Source organism: Ranitomeya variabilis, chromosome 5, assembly GCF_051348905.1.
Source record: "Ranitomeya variabilis isolate aRanVar5 chromosome 5, aRanVar5.hap1, whole genome shotgun sequence".
Lineage (NCBI taxonomy): Eukaryota > Metazoa > Chordata > Amphibia > Anura > Dendrobatidae > Ranitomeya > Ranitomeya variabilis.
Genome location: NC_135236.1, coordinates 677,937,991 through 677,965,148, shown reverse-complemented (window position 1 = coordinate 677,965,148; position 27,158 = coordinate 677,937,991). Strand labels below are relative to the sequence as shown.

The 27,158-nt window shown below is 46.2% G+C and overlaps 2 protein-coding genes across 2 annotated transcripts in view; one reads left to right on the top strand and one right to left on the bottom strand.

Moving 5' to 3' along the window:
* Window positions 1–27,158, top strand: part of LOC143777037 (E3 ubiquitin/ISG15 ligase TRIM25-like) — a 521,945-nt gene that overhangs the window by 378,056 nt on the left and 116,731 nt on the right. The gene's annotated exons all lie outside the window — the stretch shown is intronic.
* The window catches only part of LOC143777040 (E3 ubiquitin/ISG15 ligase TRIM25-like), a 481,784-nt gene that overhangs the window by 429,045 nt on the left and 25,581 nt on the right, over window positions 1–27,158 (bottom strand). The window lies entirely within an intron of this gene.

Here is a 27,158-nt window from a genome sequence, read left to right as displayed (position 1 = left end):
GGACTAGAGTTTTTGCAGATTCTTGGTTTAGGAATGTACGGATCCGTGAAATATTTTTGAGTTGAAGTCGGCAGGAAGTGGAAAGGGCTTGGATATGCGGTTTGAAGGAGAGATCAGTGTCGAGGATTACCCCCAGACAGCGAGCTTGTGGGACTGGGGAGAGTGGGCAGCCGTTTACTGTAATGGATAGGTTCGTTGGGGGGGGGGGGGGGGTCGCGTGAGATGGGGAAAGACAATGAATTCTGTTTTGTCCATGTTAAGTTTTAGAAATCTAACGGAGAAGAAGGATGAAATAGCGGATAGACATTGAGGGATTCTGGTTAGTAGGGAGGTGATATCTGGTCCAGAGATGTAAATCTGTGTCATCAGCATAGAGGTGATACTGAAAACAGTGAGATTCTATGAGCGGTCCCAGGCCAAAAGTGTAAATGGAAAAGAGCAGGGGCCCTAGAACTGAACCTTGCGGGACTCCGACAGAAAGATGAGAAAATCGGTATTAGTCTTACCGGTAATTATGTTTCCAGGAGTCCATACTGACAGCACATTGGAGGACGTCCTTCTCCTCCTTGCAGGGACAGGAAACACACGAGAGTTTAAATATCCGGCTCCACCCTCTAATCCTCAGTGTTGTAGCAAGAACCAATCATGGAATCATGCAAATAAAATATTTTTAATGACAGAATTATAATACAAAATAGTATATAGGCACAAATCCGAATATACCTGAGAATATTACACGTATGGGGGGGAACTACCGGTGCTGTCAGTATGGACTCCTGGAAACATAATTACCGGTAAGACTAATACCGATTTTCCAGGACGTCCCTACTGACAGCACATTGGAGAGTACCAAAGGACCTCCTCAGGGTGGGATTACTGCTTGGAGGACTTTCCTCCCAAAAGCCGTGTGCTGACCGGATGTAACATCAAGTTTATAGTGTTTACAAAAAGTGTCAGCCCTGGCCCATGTTGCGGCGTTACAGATCTGTTCTACAGAAGCTCCTGCACGCTCCGCCCAGGAGGCGGACACCCCACGGGTAGAGTGGGCTTTTAAGCCTAAAGGAGGGGACATACCTTCTGACTGATAGGCATCTGTGATCACCTCTGTGATCCAACGAGAAATTGAGGCCTTAGAAGCCTTCTTCCCCTTATTCTTTCCCCCAAACAAAATAAAGAGGTTTGGATCAGTACGCCAAGATTCTGTGGCCTTTAGGTAATCCAAAACCCCCTGTCTAACGTCTAGCGAGTTGAGGACCCTCTCTTTCTCATTAGCAGGGTTATTACAAAATGAAGGGAGAATTACTTCCTGATTCCTGTTTTTAATAGAGGCTACTTTTGGGACAAAGGCTGGATCTAATCTCAGAATTAGACTGTCATCCCTGATCTGTAGATAAGGATCTCTGATACATAGAGCCTGAATCTCTCCAACTCTCTTGGCTGTAGTTATCGCCACTAAAAAGGCGGTTTTACGAGTGAGAGTAGAAATAGGCATACTATCCCCCGAAGAATAAACTCCTTTACATAGTGCCCTAAGAACCAAGTTAAGGTCCCAGGATGGTGATAGCTGCCTAATAGTGGGACGCATTCTCTGAGTGGCCCGAATAAACCTTATTATCCATGGGTGAGATGCCAAAGGATAGTCCAGGAATGAGCTTAGCGCAGACACCTGGACTTTCAATGTGCTGGGTCGAAGACCCAAGTTAAACCCTTTCTGTAAAAAGTCCAAGATACCAGGGATGTCCAGGGAACCTGATACAACATTGGACCTGCCACCTTCTAAACAAAAACGCTTCCAGATTTTCTGGTAAATGGCTGAGGTAACGGGTTTTCTACTACCCTGGATGGTAGATATGACCTGGTCTGACAAGCCTTTTGACTTCAGGATGTCCCTTTCAGGATCCAGGCTGAAAGACGGAGTTTGCTTGGGTCTGGGTGATACACTGGACCTTGATGGATGACTCTCCCCTTGATAGGTAATTCGACTGGGTTGTTGACTGCTAATGACCCCAACACCGGGAACCAGCTTCGTCTCGGCCAAAACGGGACGATCAAGATGACCATTGCCTGATCCTCCTTGATCTTCCGAAGTACAGCTGGAATTAGTGCCAGGGGTGGGAATGCATATGACAGCGGTTGTCCCATTGCTGACTCAGGGCATCCACCCCTTCTGGTAGATCCGAGGGGTTCAGGGAGAAGAATTTTGGAGTCTTCGCGTTCCTCCTGCTCGCGAATAGGTCGATGTTGGGGGTTCCCCATCTGCGACAATTTTTGGAAGATGCTTTGTTCCAATTCCCACTCTGTTGGACACAGATTCCGTCTGCTTAGGTAATCTGCTATCACATTTTGGGATCCTTCTAGATGGATAGCTGTAATGGATAGCACATTGTCCTCTGCCCACCTGAAGATCATCTCTGCTAGATCCTGCAGTGGTTGATAATTTGGACCTCCCTGATGGTTTAGGAATGAGACTGTTGTTACATTGTCGGAAAAGATTCTTACGTGCCGATCTGAGAGTATGGGCTGATTGTGCTTCAATGCTTGCCATACGGCGTAGAGCTCTCTGAAGTTGGATGATCTGCTTTTTATGCTTTCTGGCCACTTGCCTTGCAAGATTCTGCCCTGCAGATGAGCTCCCCAGCCCCAAGCGCTGGCGTCCGTAGTGATAACTACGTAAGGAGAGGTGACCCATAGAACTCCCACCTCTAAGTTCTCTGATCGTGTCCACCAGACGAGAGATCTTCTCGTTAGACTGTTCAGTCTCAATGGAGCCTCTAGGGAAGACTGGCGGCGATCCCAAGCTGACAAGATCTGCTTCTGTAGATGTCTTGAGTGAGACTGCGCCCACCTGACGGATGGTATGCAGGCTGTCATAAGGCCTAGAACCTTCATAGCCATTCTTATGGTAACTCGATGTTCCAGTAGATACCAGACCTGAGTCTGAATTATCCTTCTCTTGACTTTGGGTAGTAGTGATATTCTGCGTCTGGAATCCAGGTGCACCCCCAGGAAGGTTTTCTTTCGTTCTGGTAGAAGATCGGATTTCTGCCAGTTCAGTACCCAGCCGAGATGCTCCATCAGTGCGATAGTCCGCTCTCTGTGATCTTCCAGGAGCTTTACGGAATCTGCCACAAGAAGGAAATCGTCCAGGTACGGGATTATTATGATGCCCTGTTTCCTCAGGAAGGCCACCATCTCTGATACAAGTTTGGTAAAAACGCGAGGAGCGGAAGCCAGACCGAAGGGGAGGCCCTGAAACTGATAGTGGCAGGTCCGGGTTGGCAGAGCTACAGCAAATCTCAGCAGGTTCTGAGATGAGGGATGTACTGGGACCTGGTAATAGGCCCTTTTTAGGTCGATAGTACACATGACCGCATTTTGGTTTATAAGCGGAATTGCTGACCGAATGGATTCCATGCGGAACCTTCTGTATCTCACCCATGCATTCAGAGGCTTTAGATTTATTATTGTGCGGGTGTCGCCTGATGGCCGCGTGACCGTGAACAGGGAAGAGTAGTGGCCTTTCCCCAACTCTGACTGGGGGACAGGAATTATTACTTCTGTCCTGAGCATGTCCTGTAGGACTTTTAGTATAGCCGAATCTGATTTGACTACCGTAGGTGTAATGTATCTTTCTGGGGGAGGTGAATAAAGTTCTATGCTGTAACCTTCGGAAACGGTACTGAGAATCCACTGATTCTGAGTAATCTGGGCCCAATTCTCTGCGAACATACGGAGCCTCCCCCCAATGTAAGTGGCGTCATAAAGATTTATTTTTATAGGATGGGCTAAAGAAAGATCCTCTGTTCCTATTACTCTGTCCACGGGAGCCTCTGTAGGATCCTCTGCTGGACCGACCTTGACTTTTAGGATCGAACTGCTTTCTGGAGAAGAAACCTCTCCGAAAGGGCTGTGAACGTTTAGGTTTGTCCTCCGGAAAACCTTTCTTTTTATCGGACGCTGACTCGAGGATAGAGTCCAAAGCCGGTCCAAACACCCTCTGTCCTGAAAACGGAATAGAGCAGAGTTTGGATTTGGAAGCATTGTCACCAGACCATGACCTAAGCCAGACCGCCCTCCTAGCTGCATTGGATAGTGAGCTATTACGGGCTGAGAATCTGACTGATTCAGCCGTCATATCAGATAAGAAGGCCATTGCAGACTTCATTATGGGAAAGGAGTGCAGAATATCAGCTCGGGGGGTCTTATTGGATAACTGCTCTTCTAACTTCCCCATCCATAAGTACATAGACCTGGCCACCGAAGTGGCTGCTATGTTAGTTCTAATCAAAGCTGCAGAAGCCTCCCAGGCCCTTTTAAGAAGGATGTCAGCCTTCCTATCCATAGGGTCACGAAGACTGGAGGAGTCTTCGAAGGGTATCGCAGTCTTTTTAGTGACCTTTGCTACGGGAACGTCAATTTTAGGGATCTCTTCCCATAGCTTGACTTCCTCCGGATCGAACGGCAGGCGACTTTTGAAGTCACGAGATAGCACTAATCGGCGCTCAGCCTCCTTCCATTCTTCTAGGACCATAGCTTTGATATGATCACTAATGGGAAACACAGTCAGGTTTCGTGCCACGAGTCTCCCGAACATCAAGTCCTGCCTGGACTGTGGTTTAGAAGTATCTTCGATTTGCATCGTATTTCTAACAGCCTGGACAAGTTCATCTGTCTCCTCGGACTGGAAGAGATACTTCCTGGCTCTGTCCTGGTTTTCTACGGGAATTTCTCCTTCCTCTTCTGATAGTGAATCCCTGAGCTCGGAACCTTCATCAGAAGAATACTCTGGCTCCCCCTGGACTTCCTCTTTCCTGGCGCGCTTGCGACCAGTTATGGGACTGGCAGGCCGAGAATGCGAAAGGCTGGATATAGAAGCCTGCACCTCTTCCCGTATAAGGGATCTCATCTCGGAGAACATTGATGACTGCTCATCCTTCATAACTTTAGACGTACAGGTGGCACAGAGAGTCTTGCCATGGGAGTCTGGGAGTTTAGTATGGCATACAGGACATCTGATGCTCTTCATTGTGGCCTTCCCAGATTTTTTGGCTGTAGCCGGGGGAGCAGCGGGGTTTCCCTTATCCTAAACAATATAAGATAGGGAGTAATAGGCTAGAGGGAGCGAGGAGCTTAGATAATACAAAGGGTGTACTGCCCAGGGCAGGCTTACCCCTTCCTCGTCGTTTCTGTCTTCCATAGCCGGTTCCTGAGGCAGACGATACCGCTCCTGATGCAGGTGCTGGACGCTAACACCGAAGCGACCGCTCTGACAGCGTTCTCCAGTTGGAGCGTCTGCTTTCCCCGCTCATAGAACACCACCGGAAGTGACGTTTCGCCAGCTCCTTGAGACCGGAAGTGACGCGGCTCCCCAGAACCTGGAAGTGCCGACTGGCTGTAGCGTCTCCTGACCGCGCGCTCTGCCGGATGGAGGCTGCCTGGATCGTCGCCGCGTCCTGAACCGAGAGCCCCCCCAACGGGGGGAGCGGTTCACTCCCGGAGCATCGTCCCACTCCGGGCCTCTGGGGTAGAGGGACTCCCCTCCGGGGAGTTTCGACCCTGAGCCGCTTGACAGGGGGAAGGATTGGAGGACCGCTCGATCCCCCTGAGCTCGGTAAGCTGCTGCTTCTCTACGTGTGTCCCTCCATGCAGGGACAGGAAAAACACTGAGGATTAGAGGGTGGAGCCGGATATTTAAACTCTCGTGTGTTTCCTGTCCCTGCAAGGAGGAGAAGGACGTCCTCCAATGTGCTGTCAGTAGGGACGTCCTGGAAAAAGCGATTATACTCACCCAGGGGCGGTCCGGTCCCATGGGCATCGCGGACCGTGTCCAGCGCCTCCTACCTTCATTCGATGACGTCTTCTTCTTGCAGTGGCTCCGGTGCAGGTGTACTTTGCCTGCCCTGTTGAGGTCAGAGCAAAGAACTGCAGTGCGCAGGCGCCGGGGCTCTCTGACCTGTCCCGGCACCTGCGCACTGCAGTACTTTGCTCTGCCCTCAACAGGACAAAGTATGCCTGCGCCGGAGCCGCTGCAAGAAGAGGACGTCATCGAATGAAGATAGGAGGCGCTGAACCCGGATCGCGACGCCCATCGGACTGGACCGCAGCGGGACCGCCCCTGGGTGAGTATAATCTAATCTTTATTTCTCATCTTTCAGGTTACATCGGGGGCTTATCTACAGCATTACAGAATGCTGTAGATAAGCCCCTGATGCTAATGGGCTTAGCATAGATACGATTTTTGGGGTGACAGGTTCCCTTTAAAAAAAAAAAACTGATTCACTCTTGAGGGCCCTCTGATATTTGCTCTTTAAGGCCACATTCACACGTTGAGTATTTGGTCACTTTTTTGCATCAGTATTTGTAGGCCAAAATCAGGAGTCGAACAATCAGAAGAAAAAGTATAAAAGAAACACGTCCAGTTCTCCTGAATTTGGCTTATAAATAGGGATGAGCGAATGTGTTTGGTGATACTCCGTTATCACTCAAATATCTTGGTGCTCAGATGTACTCGTTACTCAGTGAGTAATGGGCGGTGCTCAATTTAAAACTTGAATCCCCGCCCTGCATTGTTTGGCGAATGTTACACAGCCAATAGGCATGCAGGGATTGCCTTTGCATCACTGTAATGCAGTAGACATCTTGGCTGTGGCATTACTGTTATTGGCTTCCCGCATGACATCAGAGGTTATAAAAAGATAGGCGCCGCCCAACTCGACACACTGACGCCATTGAACAGCTCTGCCACCGTTCATATTAAAGGGAGAGAGTGCTCGTCCAGACCTGTGTGTGCACAGTATAACGAATCAGAGGCCGGTAGTGTTGATACTGGTGCTGAAGGTGAACCATCATAGTAACAGCCTTTCTAAGGGCAAATCATTTGCTTTGCTGTTTAAACTATAAAAAAACCTTCCAAAATTTTTTATGGATTCAATGATTCATGCCTACAGTTCAATGTGCTTTGTGTAAAACTATGGTGGGTTAAAATAAAAAAACAAACAATTGGCCTGGTAATGAAAATATTTTTTATATTTCGCTAAATATTTTTGGTCATAAAAACTGTAGAATCTGCGTTATGGAGGAGTACCACAACTATACTTTGCTCACAATATTTGAATGAAGCACTACAGGTGTTGCCTTCAAGGGTGTATGGATGACCCTGCTTGTAATTTTTGGAAGCCTTTGCACTTAATGCCCTATGAGTCTAGGAGTACCACTTTATCACAAACTGAACAGACTGTGTATGAGGCCCTCTTTTATGTCTAATACAGTGTCATGATCTCAATGGCAAGAGATCATAGCATCAGCATATATAGGAACTAGCTCTTGGAAGATGGAAACTGAGCTGACCATGAACTAAACCTAACGCACAACTAGCAGTGGCCGGGTAGCATGCCTACGTTGATTCTAGATGCCCAGCACCAGCCGGAGGACTAAATAAAGCTAGCAGAGGAAAATATTAGTCCTAGCTCACCTCTAGAGAAATACCCCGAAAGGAGACAGAGGCCCCCCACATGTATTGGCGGTGAATCAAGATGAAATAACAAACGTAGTATGAAAATAGGTTTAGCAAATTTGAGGTCCACTTACTACATAGCAGAAGACAGAAAGGACACTTTCATGGTCAGCTAAAAACCCTATCAAAACACCATCCAGAAATTACTTTAAAACTCTGGCATTAACTCATAACACCAGAGTGGCAATTCCTGTTCACAAGAGCTTTCCAGACACAGTAACGAAACTACAGCTGTGAACTGGAACAAAAATGCAAAAACAAACATGGACAAGAGTCCAACTTATCTAGTAGTTGTCTAGGAGCAGGAACAAGCACAGAGAGGCTTCTGATAACATTGTTGACCGGCAAGCAACTAACAGAGCAGCAAGGTTATATAGCGACTCCCACATCTTGATGGGAACAGGTGAACAGAGAAGATGAAGACACCAGTTCAATTCCACCAGTAGCCACCGGGGGAGCCCAGAATCCAAATTCACAACAGTACCCCCCCCTCAAGGAGGGGGCACCGAACCCTCACCAGAACCACCAGGGCGATCAGGATGGGCCCTATGAAAGGCACGAACCAGATCAGAGGCATGAACATCAGATGCATTCACCCAAGAATTATCCTCCTGGCCGTATCCCTTCCACTTGACCAGATACTGGAGTCTCCGTCTGGAAACACGAGAGTCTAAGATTTTCTCCACAACGTACTCCAACTCACCCTCAACCAACACCGGAGCAGGAGGCTCAACGGAAGGCACAACCGGTACCTCATACCTGCGCAATAATGACCGATGAAAAACGTTATGAATAGAAAAGGATGCAGGGAGGTCCAAACGGAAGGAAACAGGGTTAAGAATCTCCAATATCTTATACGGGCCGATGAACCGAGGCTTAAACTTAGGAGAAGAGACCCTCATAGGGACAAAACGAGAAGACAACCACACCAAGTCCCCAACACGAAGACGAGGACCAACACGACGACGGCGGTTAGCAAAAAGCTGAGTCTTCTCCTGGGACAACCTCAAATTGTCCACCACCTGCCCCCAGATCCGATGCAATCTCTCCACCACAGCATCCACTCCAGGACAATCCGAAGATTCCACCTGACCAGAGGAAAATCGAGGATGAAACCCCGAATTACAGAAAAACGGGGACACCAAAGTGGCAGAGCTGGCCCGATTATTGAGAGCGAACTCCGCCAATGGCAAAAAAGCAACCCAATCATCCTGGTCAGCAGACACAAAACACCTCAGATATGTCTCCAGGGTCTGATTAATCCGCTCAGTCTGACCATTCGTCTGAGGATGGAAAGCGGACGAAAAAGATAAATCTATGCCCATCCTAGCACAGAATGCCCGCCAAAATCTAGACACGAATTGGGTCCCTCTGTCAGAAACGATATTCTCAGGAATACCATGCAAACGAACAACATTTTGAAAAAACAGAGGAACCAACTCGGAAGAAGAAGGCAACTTGGGCAGAGGAACCAAATGGACCATCTTAGAGAAACGGTCACACACCACCCAGATGACAGACATCTTCTGAGAAACAGGCAGATCTGAAATAAAATCCATCGAGATGTGCGTCCAAGGCCTCTTAGGAATAGGCAAGGGCAACAACAATCCACTAGCCCGAGAACAACAAGGCTTGGCCCGAGCACAAACGTCACAAGACTGCACAAAGCCTCGCACATCTCGTGACAGGGAAGGCCACCAGAAGGACCTTGCCACCAAATCCCTGGTACCAAAAATGCCAGGATGACCTGCCAACGCAGAAGAATGAACCTCAGAGATGACTCTACTGGTCCAATCATCAGGAACAAACAGTTTATCAGGTGGGCAACGATCAGGTCTATCCGCCTGAAACTCCTGCAAGGCCCGCCGCAGGTCTGGAGAAACGGCTGACAATACCACTCCATCCTTAAGGATACCTGTGGGCTCAGAGTTACCAGGCGAGTCAGGCTCAAAACTCCTAGAAAGGGCATCCGCCTTAACATTCTTAGAACCCGGTAGGTATGACACCACAAAATTAAACCGAGAGAAAAATAATGACCAGCGCGCCTGTCTAGGATTCAGGCGCCTGGCGGTCTCAAGATAAATCAAATTTTTGTGGTCAGTCAATACCACCACCTGATGTCTGGCCCCCTCAAGCCAATGGCGCCACTCCTCAAAAGCCCACTTCATAGCCAAAAGCTCCCGATTCCCAACATCATAATTCCGCTCAGCGGGCGAAAATTTACGGGAAAAGAAGGCACAAGGCCTCATCACGGAGCAGTCAGAACTTTTCTGCGACAACACTGCCCCAGCTCCGATCTCAGAAGCGTCGACCTCAACCTGAAAAGGTAGAGCAACATCAGGCTGACGCAACACAGGGGCAGAGGAAAAACGGCGCTTAAGCTCCCGAAAGGCCTCCACAGCATCAGGGGACCAATCAGCAACATCAGCACCCTTCTTAGTCAAATCGGTCAATGGCTTAGCAATATCCGAAAAACCAGCAATAAATCGACGATAAAAGTTAGCAAAGCCCAAAAATTTCTGAAGACTCTTAAGAGAAGAGGGCTGCGTCCAATCACAAATAGCTTGAACCTTGACAGGATCCATTTCAATGGAAGAGGGGGAAAAAATATATCCCAAAAAGGAAATCCTCTGTACCCCAAAAACACACTTAGAACCCTTCACACACAAAGAATTAGACCGCAAAACCTGAAAAACCCTCCTGACTTGCTGGACATGAGAGTCCCAGTCATCCGAAAAAATCAGAATATCATCCAGATACACAATCATAAATTTATCCAAATAATCGCGAAAAATATCATGCATAAAGGACTGGAAAACTGACGGAGCATTTGAAAGACCAAAAGGCATCACTAAATACTCAAAGTGGCCCTCGGGCGTATTAAATGCGGTTTTCCACTCATCCCCCTGCCTGATTCGCACCAAATTATACGCCCCACGAAGGTCAATCTTAGAGAACCACTTGGCCCCCTTTATGCGAGCAAACAAATCAGTCAGCAACGGCAATGGGTATTGATATTTAACAGTGATTTTATTCAAAAGCCGATAATCAATACATGGTCTCAAAGAGCCGTCTTTTTTTGACACAAAGAAAAAACCGGCTCCTAAGGGAGATGACGATGGACGAATATGTCCCTTTTCCAAGGACTCCTTTATATATTCACGCATAGCAGCATGTTCAGGCACAGACAGATTAAATAAACGACCCTTTGGGTATTTACTACCTGGGATTAAATCTATGGCACAATCGCACTCTCGGTGCGGAGGTAACGAACCAAGCTTGGATTCTTCAAAGACGTCACGATAGTCAGACAGGAACTCAGGAATTTCAGAGGGAATAGATGATGAAATGGAAACCACAGGTACATCCCCATGAGCCCCCTTACATCCCCAGCTCAACACAGACATAGCTTTCCAGTCGAGGACTGGGTTGTGAGATTGCAGCCAAGGCAATCCTAGCACCAAATCATCATGTAGATTATACAGCACCAGAAAGCGAATAATCTCCTGGTGATCCGGATTAATACGCATAGTTACTTGTGTCCAGTATTGTGGTTTATTATTAGCCAATGGGGTGGAGTCAATCCCCTTCAGAGGAATAGGAGTCTCCAAAGGCTCTAAATCATACCCACAGCGTTTGGCAAAGGACCAATCCATAAGACTCAAAGCGGCGCCAGAGTCGACATAGGCGTCCGTGGTAATAGATGACAAAGAGCAAATCAGGGTCACAGATAGAATAAACTTAGACGGTAAGGTGCAAATGGAAACAGATTTACCAAGCTTTTTAGTGCGCTTAGAGCATGCTGATATAACATGAGTAGAATCACCACAATAGAAACACAACCCATTTTTCCGTCTAAAATTCTGCCGCTCGCTTCGGGACAGAATTCTATCACACTGCATACTCTCTGGCGATTTCTCAGTGGACACCGCCAGATGGTGCACTGGTTTGCGCTCCCGCAAACGCCTATCGATCTGAATAGCCATTGTCATGGACTCATTCAGACCCGCAGGCACAGGGAACCCCACCATAACATCCTTAATGGCATCAGAGAGACCCTCTCTGAAAGTCGCCGCCAGGGCGCACTCATTCCACTGAGTAAGCACAGACCATTTACGGAATCTTTGGCAGTAAATTTCCGCTTCATCTTGCCCCTGAGATAGGGACATCAAAGTTTTTTCTGCCTGAAGCTCCAAATGAGGTTCGTCATAAAGCAACCCCAAGGCCAGAAAAAACGCATCCACATTGAGCAACGCAGGATCCCCTGGTGTCAATGAAAAAGCCCAGTCTTGAGGGTCGCCCCGGAGCAAGGAAATCACAATCCTGACCTGCTGTGCAGGATCTCCGGCAGAGCGAGATTTCAGGGACAAAAATAATTTGCAATTATTTCGAAAATTCTGAAACCCAGATATATTCCCCGAGAAAAATTCCGGCAAAGGAATTCTCGGCTCAGATACAGGTGCATGACAAACAAAATCTTGCAAATTTTGTACCTTCGTGGCGAGATTATTCAAACCTGCAGTTACACTCTGAAGATCCATTGCAAACAGGTGAACACCGAGCCATTCAAAGGATAAGAGGAGGTAAGAAGCAGCTAGACAGCAATTTAGGGCTAGGCAGCAAAACTCTGAAGGGAAAAAAAAAAAAAAAAAATTTCCCTTAAACACTTCTCTATCTCCTGCTTCAGCCCAAACAATTAACACTTTGTGGGCCGGTCAAACTGTCATGATCTCAATGGCAAGAGATCATAGCATCAGCATATATAGGAACTAGCTCTTGGAAGATGGAAACTGAGCTGACCATGAACTAAACCTAACGCACAACTAGCAGTGGCCGGGTAGCATGCCTACGTTGATTCTAGATGCCCAGCACCAGCCGGAGGACTAAATAAAGCTAGCAGAGGAAAATATTAGTCCTAGCTCACCTCTAGAGAAATACCCCGAAAGGAGACAGAGGCCCCCCACATGTATTGGCGGTGAATCAAGATGAAATAACAAACGTAGTATGAAAATAGGTTTAGCAAATTTGAGGTCCACTTACTACATAGCAGAAGACAGAAAGGACACTTTCATGGTCAGCTAAAAACCCTATCAAAACACCATCCAGAAATTACTTTAAAACTCTGGCATTAACTCATAACACCAGAGTGGCAATTCCTGTTCACAAGAGCTTTCCAGACACAGTAACGAAACTACAGCTGTGAACTGGAACAAAAATGCAAAAACAAACATGGACAAGAGTCCAACTTATCTAGTAGTTGTCTAGGAGCAGGAACAAGCACAGAGAGGCTTCTGATAACATTGTTGACCGGCAAGCAACTAACAGAGCAGCAAGGTTATATAGCGACTCCCACATCTTGATGGGAACAGGTGAACAGAGAAGATGAAGACACCAGTTCAATTCCACCAGTAGCCACCGGGGGAGCCCAGAATCCAAATTCACAACAATACAGGGTATATCGGAGTCCCTCTTACATTACATTTTTGGCAGTTCTTGCTTCCTTCATAAATTAAACTGAAATTTCCAATTTTTTACTAAAAATTTCAATTTTGCATTACCGTACTTTATTTTTTAATCCTTTTGAAATTTAGCCTTATATAAAAGGAAAGAATGTTTCTTAACATTTTTTTTCCTATAAAAAACAATTTCTTGTCGATTTTGAATATTTTTTTGTCAGTCCTTAATGTTGAGTAAAAAAAGTTGGTGCCATTGTTTCGGCAGCGATCTGGGAGTCAGAGATGCTTCAAAGGGTCTTCCACATCTTGTTCTCCTTTAATTCAGCACTTTTCCCATCCATTTGAATATTTTCACTGCCCCTCCAGACCTCTTTGTAGGGTCTGCTGGAAAAATTCTCGGCCTTCCCATTGACTCCTATTATACTCGTTACTCAAAACGAGCATTAGAAATTGCTAGGTTCGAATAACGAGCATTCGAGCATTTTAGTGCTCGCTCATCTCTATAAATACTAATGTAAAATACTGACCAAATACTGAACGTGTGAATGTGGCCTAGCATAGATTTGAACTTCACTGCAGGGTTTTCCAGGAGACAACTTTGTAATTGCCATTAGCAACAACTGCCATGGAATCTGAGACAAGGGGCTAAAAAGAGATGCATAAAACATTGTCAGGCAAGTGTAATCTTTCTATATTTACAGGGTGTGAGGAGATGGCCACTTCCTAAAGACAATAGGCCGAGTGTATGAAGAGCGGAGTCCACAGCTCTAAGAGATAGACTTTTTCCAGCACGGAGCACCGGTTACATTGATATTAGTGTTTTATTAGATATTTTCTTGCTGTGATTTATTAGAGATTTTCTAGCTCGTCAGTTCATCCTCAGAAATCAATGTTTCCATTCAGCGACAGTAAGCAGAGGAAGACGAGCAGGTTAGATCTTATGTAAACTTAAGGCCAGACAATAGATTGCTAAAGGTACATGTAAAGGTACCGTCACATAAAGCGACGCTGCAGCGATATAGACAACGATGCCGATCACTGCAGCGTCGCTGTTTCGTCGTTGTGTGGTCGCTGGAGAGCTGTCACACAGACAGCTCTCCAGCGACCAACGATGCCGAAGTCCCCGGGTAACCAGGGTAAACATCGGGTTACTAAGCGCAGGGCCGCGCTTAGTAACCCGATGTTTACCCTGGTTACCAGTGTAAATGTAAAAGAAACAAACACTGCATACTTACATTCCGGTGTCTGCCACGTCCCCCGGCGTCCGCTTCCCTGCACTGTGTAAGCGCCGGCCCTAAACCAGAGCGGTGACGTCACCGCTGTGCTCTGCTTTACGGCCGGCCGGTGCTCACACAGTGCAGGGAAGCGGACGCCGGGGGACGCGGCAGACACCGGAATGTAAGTATGTAGTGTTTGTTTTTTTTTTACATTTACACTGGTAACCAGGGTAAACATCGGGTTACTAAGCGCGGCCCTGCACTTAGTAACCCGATGTTTACCCTCGTTACCAGTGAAGACATCGCTGGATCGTTGTCACACACACCGATCCAGCGATGTCAGCGGATGATCCAGCGATGAAATAAGGTGCTGGCCTTCTAGCTCCGACCAGCGATATCACAGCAGGATCCTGATCGCTGCTGCGTGTCAAACACAACGATATCGCTATCCAGGACGCTGCAACGTCACGGATCGCTATCGTTATCATTGTTAATTTGTTCAGTGTGAAGGTACCTTTAAGCAATCATCCTATCCCCTCTGTATCTCAAGGTCTCAATCCTTTGTTCTTACAGCCTAGGCCCATTATGTGGATGGGGATTGTAGACCCAGGGGAGCCGTCACCACAGAGGTCTCACAAGCAGTCCCAGGTGATGAAATATGCCTCACTCTGTGAGCTAAAGGAAAATATTTAAGGGGAGGGAGAAAAAGACACATGGGTTGAATCAGGCAGTTGTTGGAGTGACTTCAAAGGGAGAGGATCTAAGCTGGGATGGATTATCTATAGAGTTTTGGAGATCGGTTCCCGGCTGGGATGGATTCTCTACGTTTGAGGGATCTGTCATCTGGATTTGACAGGTTCTCTTGGGGACTGTTGATCCGGGATACATAGACATTGGTTGTGATGTTTGTCGTTTGGAGGAGCCTGGACTATGTCTATAGACTATACTGGCAGGAGATACAAAATCTGTAGGCCAACCAAACGTTGGGAGACAGTGAGTATTGCCGGATACCTGGGCAGAGGGACTATCGTCCCCAGGGAAGGGATCTTGTGTATTGAGGACTGTCACAGGTTCCTTCTCCGGTATCACACAATCAACAGAGCAAGAGAATAGTGAACAATTCCAGAACCTTTATTTAGGCAAAACACGAAAGGTCCATATATACGATCCATCACACTGAGGATACAATAGTCCAGAACACAAATGCAGTTCAGTAACAGGATAAAAGTTCAACAATCCAGCAGACAGAGGATAGCATAGTCCATATACTCTTCTTTCTCTCTGATATGCTCTTCACATCATGGTTCCACACAGGATCTGATCTCTGTCTCACCTCCCTGATATTTACAAGTCCCTCTCCTGATTCACAGGTTAGGGGGGTGGGTAGCAGGGGCTCATTGTTTCAACAAGCTAGGTCAACATGTCATTAGCAAACAACATTATTCACTGACCCTGTGGAGAGATAACAATACAGAACTGTGGGGAGAATAGCAGATGGCAAATAACTCATCCTACAAGAGAACACCATGAAAATAAGTAAAATATAAATATACACAAAAATGATACCCATATAGCATATCACACCATCACAACCTCTCCCCCCTCATAATAAGTGAGCACGCCATTAGGTCTACACAGACCCCTGGCCTGCTCACTTTAGTCCACTTTGCTCCACTGTTTATAGTTCCTTGTACAGTGGCAGGGGTTGCAATAATCATGAGCACGTTGTCCATAAATTCCCGGGTACTGGCTTTATGGTCATACCAGGCTTTTTGACTGGACTGGGCCGTTCGCTGATGTTCATTAGCCAAGGTAACTAGCTGGGCGAGACAGTCTCTGAACTCTAGAACGTAGGGAATGATAGGCGTTACGGTATCTGCGATATCTCCCTCCAATTGTTCTTTCAGAAGAAGGAGAGGCCCACGGACCTTCTGCTCCCACAAAATGACTTTGTAACTCCCCAATGTCACTTCCAAGGAGGATATCTGCAGGAAGTCCTCCCATAACGCGAATCCAACACAGTTTTTCTCCAAAACCAAAATCCAAACGTACCAAAGCTCGCTGTATATATTTGTGCACACCCCCCGCCAGGACAATGGGAATTCCCGGGCCCTGGTGAATTGCCTCGGGTCGAACCACACGGGGATCAGCGATAGTCAGGAATGCCCCCGTGTCTCTAAATCCCAACACTTTGTATCCATCAATTAAGACATCCTGTAGGTGGCAATGCCGTTGCTCTGTATTTCTGATGGACAAAGGCCGGAGCCCGTACACTCCAGGAGGGGTATCTATGGTGCCGTGGTCAGTGGTCCACTCTGGTGGGGGTGGTGGTAGCTCTTCCTCAGGCGGGATGGAGTGCTCAAGATGCACTGGACGAGGTGGGGCTAGGTGGGGCTCCCTCCGAATCCTTGAGGGACAGCCAGACTGTAAATGTCCAGGTTGCCCACACACATAACATCTCCTCTCTGTGATACCCCCAGGTCGTGGTCAGAACTGTTGGGGCCCAGGATTGTGAGCTGTGATTGTCATCGGCCTGTGGCTGGGTGGAGGGGCAGATATAATCGGAGGGGGACGGGGCCCAGGAGAAGGCCGTGGTTCATTGTCCAGAAGCCTCCTCCATTGCGGTCGGATAGTAAGGGCTTCATCAGCCAGGGCTCCAGCTCTATCCACGGTGCACGGCGTGTGCTTCCGGACCCATTCCCGTACCTCTGAGGGGCACTTGGCAAGAAATTGTTCTATAAGGAACACCTGTATAACATCTTCCACAGTAAAGGCGTTTTCTGCTTCCAGCCATCTCCGACATGCCTGGGACATCTTATGTGCATACATCCTAAACGATCCCCCCGTAGTGCATGGGAGGCCTCGGAACTTGGCCCTATATGAGTCTGGGGTGATAGCATGGTAATCCAGGATAGTCTGCTTTACAATGTTATAATCCCGATTCCGCTGTGAGTCAATGGTTCGGTAAGCCTCCGCCAGGCTACCGTTCAGGAGTCCCACTAACAAATGCATCCAGGCAGAGTGGGACACCTCCATCACACCACACTGCTGCTCAAAGTCCTTGAAGAACCCCTCCACATCTCCAGAAGCCTCATCAAATGGCTTAAACTCTGTCCGGGTGATCCGTACAGGCTCCCAGATTGTTGGGTTTACATTCCACATTGTGTTACTCCCTCTTTCAAGCTCCATTGCTTCTTGTCTCCGCTGTGCCCGGCGGGCAGCCTCCTCCTTATACTCCTGAGAGACGCCTGGGCCCAGAACCACCATCTCTTCTTCGTACCACACCACCCACTGGCTTTTTGGGGTGGGGGTCCTCGTCCTTCAGACATATGGGGGAAGGTGGTCGGGCTGGCACCCACCAGAAGGTCAATTAAGGCCTCTTTAGTCAGTCCCTGGTAGTTCAGGCCCAGGTCTCTGGCTTTCTCCTGTAAACTGGATACAGTCCAATTTCTGTACTCACTCTGTGGGTGGTTCTCCATTAGGTTACGCTCTGTTGATCCCGCTACTTGTCACCAGTTGTCACATGTTCCTTCTTCGGTATCACACAATCAATAGAGCAAGAGAATAGTGAACAATTCCAGAACCTTTATTTAGGCAAAACACGAAAGATCCATATATACGATCCATCACACTGAGGATACAATAGTCCAGAACACAAATGCAGTTCAGTAACAGGATAAAAGTTCAACAATCCAGCAGACAGAGGATAGCATAGTCCATATACTCTTCTTTCTCTCTGATATGCTCTTCACATCATGGTTCCACACAGGATCTGATCTCTGTCTCACCTCCCTGATATTTACAAGTCCCTCTCCTCATTCACAGGTTAGGGGGGTGGGTAGCAGTGGCTCATTGTTTCAACAAGCTAGGTCAACATGTCATTAGCAAATTAGCAAACAACATTATTCACTGACCCTGTGGAGCGATAACAATACAGAACTGTGGGGAGAATATCAGATGGCAAATAACAACTCATCCTACAAGAGAACACCATGAAAATAAGTAAAATATAAATATACACAAAAATGATGCCCATATAGCATATCATACCATCACAAGGACATTGTATTTTGGCCATCTACCTGGATTTGTTGTACAACTGTTGAGGAGAGCCATAAGATCAAATACTTAATTAACCTCAACACATAAGGTAATTGAGAGAAATAACCCATAACATGTATTGTTTAACCTTACATAAGTTTTCCTCAGACAAAGTAAGACACTTAAGATGGCTGCCATCTCCTATACCAGAGCCATGCGGTCTGATGAACAATGAAGACACTGAAGATGGCTGCCATTTCCTGTTTTAGCAGACCATGCGGTCTGGTATCCAAGACGACGCCCACACTGATGACCTCATGGATCCACCCACAGCGATGCCCACTCTGATGACCTCACGGACCAACCCACCTTGATGACCTCATGGATCCGCCCATGGACTTGCTCATGCCCAACCCACTAACCAATGGAATACATCCGATCACTCCCATTTTAGAGCTAACCGAGCCCCCTTACAGGAGATATATAACATTGTGTTTTCACTAATAAAAGCCCTTCTTGGAGCTGAGCCACACATTGATCAAGAAGAGTTACAGCTGACTGTGTCTGGTGTATTTCTTTAGTGCACATGATCAATATCCATTAGGCCAGGAGTAGGCAACTAGAGAATTGAACATTTATATTAATTGTTCAACCCTAATACAACCATGGATATATGGAAGAAAAAAAATAGTTGCATCGTTAACCTGTCTAGGTGATATTTATAACCCACAACCTCAGATCCTCACACAAATTCTCTTCCATAAGACTGTAGCAGAAACTATAGACTTGTAACTTTAACCCCTTCACGACATGCTCCATACATGTACTGCGCATGTCGTGTCTCTCCTTTTGATGTGGGCTCTGGCACTGAGCCTACATATTTCCTGGCACATGTTAGCTGCTTTGAACAGCTGACATGTGCCCCTAGCAGTTGCTGGTGAAATTGGGATCCACCCTCGGCTGTTAACTTGTTAAATGCCGCTGTCAATCTCTGACAGCGGCATTTTATGAGATCGCGCCAGAAGAGCGTCACTAATCCCGCCCATCGGCACCCATGTTACATGACAGCAGGTTGCCTATGGGTTGGCAAGACAACCTGGGGTCTGCAGTCGACCCCTGTGGTTGTCATTGCCAGATTGCTATGATCGCCGTCCAGCTGTCGTTGCTCATAGCAAGTGAGCATTTCTGCTACACACAGGCAATCTAATCGCCTGTGTGTAGCAGAGGTGATCGGATTATTGCAGCTTCTAGTCTCCCATGGAGACTATTGAAGCAAGTAAAAAATTTAAAAAAAAGGTTTAAAAAATATTTTAAAAATATAAAAGTTCAAGTCACCCCCCCACACTCAAAATAAAACAATTAACCCCTTTACGGCGTTTTGAACAGCTGACATGTACCCTGACAGCCGCGGGTGGAATTGCAATCCACACGTGGTTTTTAATCAATTAAATGCCCCTGTCAATCTCCCACAGCGGCATTTACCTCACGCTTCTGGTAAGCGCGCTGGAAATCCCGCCCATTGGTGACCCCGTCGCGTGATCGTGGGTCGCCGATGGGTTGGCATGACCATCAAAGGTCTCCACCAGACCTCTATGGTTGTCATAGCCGGATTGCTATGAGCGCTGCCCGCGGTCAGCGCTCATAGCAAGTGAGCATTTCTGCTACATACAGGCGATCTGATCTTTGCCTGTATGTAGCAGAGCCGATCAGACAACTGCAGCTTCTAGTCTCTTATGGAGACTATTGAAGCATGCAAAAAGTAAAAAAAAAAGTTTTTAAAAATATTAAAATAAAAAAAAAATTTAAAAGTTCAAATCACCCCCCTTTTCGCCCCATTCAAAATAAAAGAATAAAAAAAATCAAACATACACATTTGGTAACGCCGCGTTCAGAATCGCCTCATTCTATCAATATAACAAGAATGAACCCGACTGGTAAACGGCGTAACGACAAAAAAATTTAAAAATGCCAGAATTATGTTTTTTTGGTCGCCGCTGCATTGCAATAAAATGCAATAACGGGCGATGAAAGACGGTGTATATACCAAAATGGTATCAATAAAAATGTCAGCTCGGTGCACAAAAAAATAAGCCATAACCAGCGCCACATCACTAAAAATGGAGACGCTACGGGTCTTGGAAAATGGCGCTTTTTTTTTTTTTTTAAACGATGTTTGGATTTATTTTTCACCACTTAACCCCTTAACGACCGCCGATACGCCTTTTAACGGCGGCCGCTAAGGGTACTTAATCCACAGCGCCGTTAATTAACGGCGCTGTGGAAAAAGTGAATAGCGCCCCCCAGAGTCGGATTTTCTCTGGGGTCTCGGTTGCCGAGGGTAGCCGAGACCCCAGAGAACATGATTCGGGGGGTTTTTACCGACCCCCGAGTTGCGATCGCCGGTAATTAACCGTTTACCGGCGGTCGCAACAAAAAAAAAAAAAAACGCGATTTGCCGTTTAATTTCTCTGTCCTCCGATGTGATCGCACATCGGAGGACAGAGAAATGTGGTCCCCGATGGCCCCCAATAGCCCCCCAATACTTACCTACCTCCCCCGGTGCTCCTCGTGTCTCCCCATGGGCGCCGCCATCTTTTTTCCGGGAAAAAATGGCGGGCGCACGCGCAGTGAGCCCGCCGCCCGGCACCCGGATGTTCTTTGGGGTCTCGCTGCCGGGGGTAGCCGAGACCCCAAAGAACATGATCGGGGTCGGTTTGCACCGACCCCTGCTTTGCGATCGCCGGTAATTAACAGTTTACCGGCGACCGCAAAAAAAAAAAAAAAAAAAAAAAGCGATCAGTTATTTCTCTGTCCTCTGATGTGATCGCACATCAGAGGACAGAGAAATAGGGGGATTCGGGGACCCTATCATACTCACCCGGGGTCCCTGGGTCCTCTTCTGTCTTCTCCTGCCAGCCGGCTTTTTCATCATGGCGGGCGCATGCGCAGTGCGCCCGCCATCTGCTGCCATCTGCCGGCCGGCAGGAGAAGACAAGTTGGGGCTAAAATTAGGGTTAGGGTTAGGGTTAGAGTTAGGGTTAGAGTTAGGGTTAGGGTTAGAGTTAGGGTTAGGGTTGGGGTTGGGGCTAAATTTAGGGCTAGGGTTAGGGTTAGGCTACTTTCACACTAGCGTTTTTTGGCTTCCGTCGCAATGCGTCGTTGGAGAAAAAACGCATCCTGCAAAAGTGCTTGCAGGATGCGTTTTTTCTCCATTGGCTTGCATTAGCGACGCATTGCGACGGATTGCCACATGTCGCATCCGTCGTGCGACGGATGCGTCGTGCTTCGGCGGACCGTCGACACAAAAAAAACTACATGTAACTTTTTTGTGCAACGTGTCCGCCATTTCCGACCGCGCATGCGTGGCCGGAACTCCGCCCCCGCCTCCCCGCACCTCACAATGGGGCAGCGGATGCGTTGAAAAAACAGCATCCGCTGCACCCGTTGTGCGGCGCTTACAACGCTAGCGTCGGTACGTCGGCCCGACACACTGCGATGGGCCGAGTACGACGCTAGTGTGAAAGTAGCCTTAGGCTTCTTTCACACTTGCGTCGGTACGGGGCGGTCGCAATGCGTCGGCCCGATGTACCGACGCACGTTGTGAAAATTGTGCACAACGTGGGCAGCGGATGCAGTTTTTCAACGCATCCGCTGCCCAGTCTATGTCCTGGGGAGGAGGGGGCAGAGTTACGGCCACGCATCCGCGGAAATGGCGGACGCGACGTACAAAAAAAAGGTTACATTGAACTTTTTTTGTGACGACGGGGGCTAAAGTTATGGTTAGGGTTGGGGCTAAAGTTAGGGTTGGGGCTAAAGTTAGGGTTAGAGTTGGGATTAGGGTTAGGGTTTGGATTAGGGTTGGGATTAGTGTTACGTTTGGGATTAGGGTTGGGATTAGGGTTAGGGTTGGGATTAGGGTTAGGGGTGTGTTGGATTTAGGGTTTTGATTAGGGTTATGGTTAGGGTTGAGATTAGGGCTGTTTTGGGGTTAGGGTTGTGATTATCGTTAGGGTTGTGATTAGGATTATGGATCGGGTTGAGATTAGGGTTAGGGCTGTGTTGGGGTTAGGGTTGGAGTTAGAATTGGGGGGTTTCCACTGTTTAGGTACATCAGGGGGTCTCCAAACACGACAGCCAATTTTGCGCTAAAAAAGTCAAATGGTACTCCCTCCCTTCTGAGCTCTGCCGTGCGCCCAAACAGTGGTTTACCCCCACATATGGGGCATCAGCGTACTCGGGATAAATTGGACAACAACTTTTGGGGTCCAATTTCTCCTGTTACCCTTGTGAAAATAAAAACTTGGGGGCTAAAAATCTTTTTTGTTGGAAAAAAATATATTTTTTTATTTTCACTACTCTGCATTATAAATTTCTGTGAAGCACTTGAGCTTTCAAAGTTCTCACCACATATCTAGATAAGTTCCTTAGGGGGTCTAGTTTCCAAAATTTGGTCACTTGTGGGGGTTTCTACTGTTTAGGTACATTAGGGGTCTGCAAACGCAACATAACGCCCGCAGACAATTCTATCAAAGTCTGCATTCCAAAATGGCGCTCCTTCCCTTCCGAGCTCTGCCGTGCGCCCAAACAGTGGTTTACCCCCACATATGGGGTACCAGCATACTCAGGACAAATTGGACAACAACTTTTGGGGTCCAATTTCTCTTGTTACCCTTGTGAAAATAAAAATTTTGGGGCTAAAAAAATCTTTTTTGTGGGCAAAAAAATATTTTTTATTTTCACTACTCTGCATTATAAACTTCTGTGAAGCACTTGGGCATTCAAAGTTCTCACCACATATCTAGATAAGTTCCTTGGGGGGTCTATTTTCCAAAATGGGGTCACTTGTTGGGGGTTTCTACTGTTTAGGTACATTAGGGGTCTGCAAACGCAACATAACGCCCGCAGACAATTCTATCAAAGTCTGCATTCCAAAATGGCGCTCCTTCCCTTCCGAGCTCTGCCGTGCGCCCAAACAGTGGTTTACCCCCACATATGGGGTACCAGCATACTCAGGACAAATTGGACAACAACTTTTGGGGTCCAATTTCTCCTGTTACCCTTGTGAAAATAAAAATTTGGGGGCTAAAAAAATCTTTTTTGTGGGAAAAAAAATATTTTTTATTTTCACTACTCTGCATTATAAACTTCTGTGAAGCACTTGGGCATTCAAAGTTCTCACCACATATCTAGATAAGTTCCTTGGGGGGTCTATTTTCCAAAATGGGGTCACTTGTTGGGGGTTTCTACTGTTTAGGTACATTAGGGGTCTGCAAAGGCAACATAACGCCCGCAGACAATTCTATCAAAGTCTGCATTCCAAAATGGCACTCCTTCCCTTCCGAGCTCTGCCGTGCGCCCAAACAGTGGTTTACCCCCACATATGGGGTACCAGCATACTCAGGACAAATTGGACAACAACTTTTGGGGTCCAATTTCTCTTGTTACCCTTGTGAAAATAAAAACTTGGGGGCTAAAAAATCTTTATTGTTAAAAAATATATATTTTTTATTTTCACGACTCTGCATTATAAACTTCTGTGATGCACTTGGGCATTCAAAGTTCTCACTACACATCTAGATAAGTTCCATGGGGGTCTAGTTTCCAAAATGGGGTCACTTTTGGGGGGTTTCTGCTGTTTAGGCACATCAGGGGCTCTCCAAACGCGACATGGCGTCCGATCTCAATTCCAGTCAATTTTGCATTGAAAAGTCAAATGGCGCTCCTTTGCTTCCGAGCTCAGCCATGCGCCCAAACAGTGGTTTACCCCCACATATGGGGTGTCGGCGTACTCAAGACAAATTGTACAACAGCTTCTGGGGTCCATTTTCTCCTGTTACCCTTGGTAAAATAAAAATTTGGAGGCAAAAAGATCATTTTTGTAGAAAAAATGCGATTTTTTTATTTTCACGGCTCTTCGTTATAAACTTCTGTGAAGCACCTGGGGGTTTAAAGTGCTCACCACACATCTAGATAAGTTCCTTAAGGGGTCTAGTTTCCAAAATGGTGTCATATGTGGGGGGGTCTCTACTGTTTAGGCACATCAGCGGCTCTCCAAACGTGACATGGCGTCCGATCTCAATTCCAGCCAATTCTACATTAAAAAAGTAAAACGACACTCCTTCTCTTCCAAGCTCTGCGGTGCGCCCAAACAGTGGTTTACCCCCATATATGGGGTATCGACGTACTCAGGAGAAATTGCACAACAACTTTTGTGGTCTAATTTCTCCTGTTACCCTTGTGAAAATAAAAATTTGGGGGCAAAAAGATCATTTTTGTAGAAAAAATGAGATTTTTTATGTTCACGGCTCTACGTTATAAACTTCTGTGAAGCACTTGGGGGTTCAAAGTGCTCACCACACATCTAGATAAGTTCCTTAAGGGGTCTAGTTTCCAAAATGGTATCACTTGTGGGGGGTTTCCACTGTTTAGGCACATCAGGGACTCTCCAAACGCGACATGGCATCCGATCTCAATTCCAGCCAATTCTGCATTGAAAAAGTCAAACGGTGCTCCTTCAATTCCAAGCTCTGCGGTGCGCCCAAACAGTGGTTTACCTCCACATATGGGGTATCGACGTACTCAGGAGAAATTGCACAACAACTTTTGTGGTCTAATTTCTCCTGTTACCCTTGTGAAAATAAGAATTTGTGGGCGAAAAAATCATTTTTGTGAAAACAAATGCGATTTTTTATTTTCACAGCTCTACGTTATAAACTTCTGTGAAGCACTTGGGGGTTCAAAGTGCTCACCACACATCTAGATAAGTTCCTTGGGGGGTCTAGTTTCCAAAATGGTGTCACTTGTGGGGGGTTTCCACTGTTTAGGCACATTAGGGGCTCTCCAAACGCGACATGGCGTCCGATCTCAATTCCAGCCAATTCTGCATTGAAACAGTCAAACGGTGCTCCTTCACTTCCAAGCTCTGCGGTGCGCCCAAACAGTGGTTTACCTCCACATATGGGGTATCGGTGTACTCAGGAAAAATTGCACAACAAAATTTGTGGTTAAATTTCTGTTTTTACACTTGTGAAAATTAAAAAAAATGGTTCTGAAGTAAAATGTTTGCAAAAAAAAGTAAAATGTTCATTTTTTTCTTCCACATTGTTTTAGTTCCTGTGAAGTACGTAAAGGGTTAATAAACTTCTTGAATGTGGTTTTGAGCAGCTTGAGGGGTGCAGTTTTTAGAATGGTGTCACACTTGGTTATTTTCTATCATATAGACCCCTCAAAATCACTTCAAAGGTGATGTGGTCCCTAAAAAAAACATGGTGTTGTAAAAATGAGAAATTGCTGGTCAAATTTTAACCCTTATAACTCCCTAACAAAAAAAAAAATTGTTTCCAAAATTGTGCTGATGTAAAGTAGACATGTGAGAAATGTTATTTATTAACTATTTTTTGTGACATATCTCTCTGATTTAAGGGCATAAAAATACAAAGTTTGAAAATTGCAAAATTTTAAAAATTTTCGCCATATTTCCATTTTTTTCATAAATAATCGCAAGTAATATCGAAGAAATGTTACCACTAACATGAAGTACAACATGTCACGAAAAAACAATCTCAGAATCAGCGGGATCCGATAAAGCGTTCCAGAGTTATAACCTCATAAAGTGACACTGGTCAGAATTGTAAAAATTGGCTCGGTCATTAAGTACCAAATTGGCTCTGTCACTAAGGGGTTAAAAAACAACCTAGACATGTTTTGTGTCTATGAACTGGTAATGACCCGGAGAATCGTAATGGTGGGTCAGTTTTAGCATTTAGTGAACATGGCACAAACCCCAAAAAACTGTTGAAGGCAGAGCAAAGTACTGCAGTGTGCAGGCATCAGGCCTCTCTGAACTTTCCGGGCACCTGCACACTGCAGTACTTTGCTCTTCCCTCAACAGGGCAATCAGTACGCCGGAGCCGCAGCATGAAGACAAGAAGAGGACGTCATCGTAAGAAGATGGGAGGCGCTGGACCGGATCGGACCGCCCCCCCAGGTGAGTATAATCTAACCTCTTTTTCTCATCTTTCAGGATACATCGGGGGTTATGTACAGCATTACAGAATGCATTACAGAATGCTGGAGATAAGCCCCTGATGCTGGAGGGCTTAGCTCATCTTCGATTTTGGGGGTGACAGGTTCCCTTTAAAACCAATCATGTTGTTCATAAGTACAACTTGTCCTGCAAACAACAAGCCCTCACATGGTCATTTTAACCAAAAAATAAAAAAAAGTTATGGCTCTGGGAAGAAGGGGAGCAAAAAATGCACAAACAAAAATATCTCCGGTCGTTAAGGGGTTAAAAAAATTATTAAAAATACCCACATTTGGTATCACGGGTTCAGAATCGCCCAATCTATCAAGATATAAAAACTGGAGACGTTACGGGTCTCGGAAAATGACGCATCTGGGTTTTTTTTTTAACAAACTTTGGATTTTTTTCACCATTTAAATACCAAACATATGTATAGCTTGTTTTTTATCTACAAACTGGTAATGACCCTGAGAATCATAGTGGCAGGTCAGTTTTCGCATTTGGTGAACATGGTGAAAAAAAAAATCCAAAAAACAGTTGTGGAATTACAGGTTTTTTTACAATTTTCCGCACTTGGATTTTTTTTCCCAGTTTTCCACTACATAATATGGTAAAACCAATGGTGTCGTTCAAAATTACAACTCATCCCGCAAAAAAACAAGCCCTCACATGACCATATTGACAGAAACAAAAAAAAAGGTTATGGCTCTGGGAAGAAGGGGAGCGAATAACAAAAACACAAAAAATAAAAAGGGCTGCGACATGAAGGGGTTAATCTTGTGGTCAAATTAATTGAAGTTTTTTTAAAAATGCGATCCTATAGTATTATATTGATAGAAATCTCATAACTCATCACCAACACTGTCCTGTCAAATTAATTTGATAAGCTTCTATGATTAAGTAAA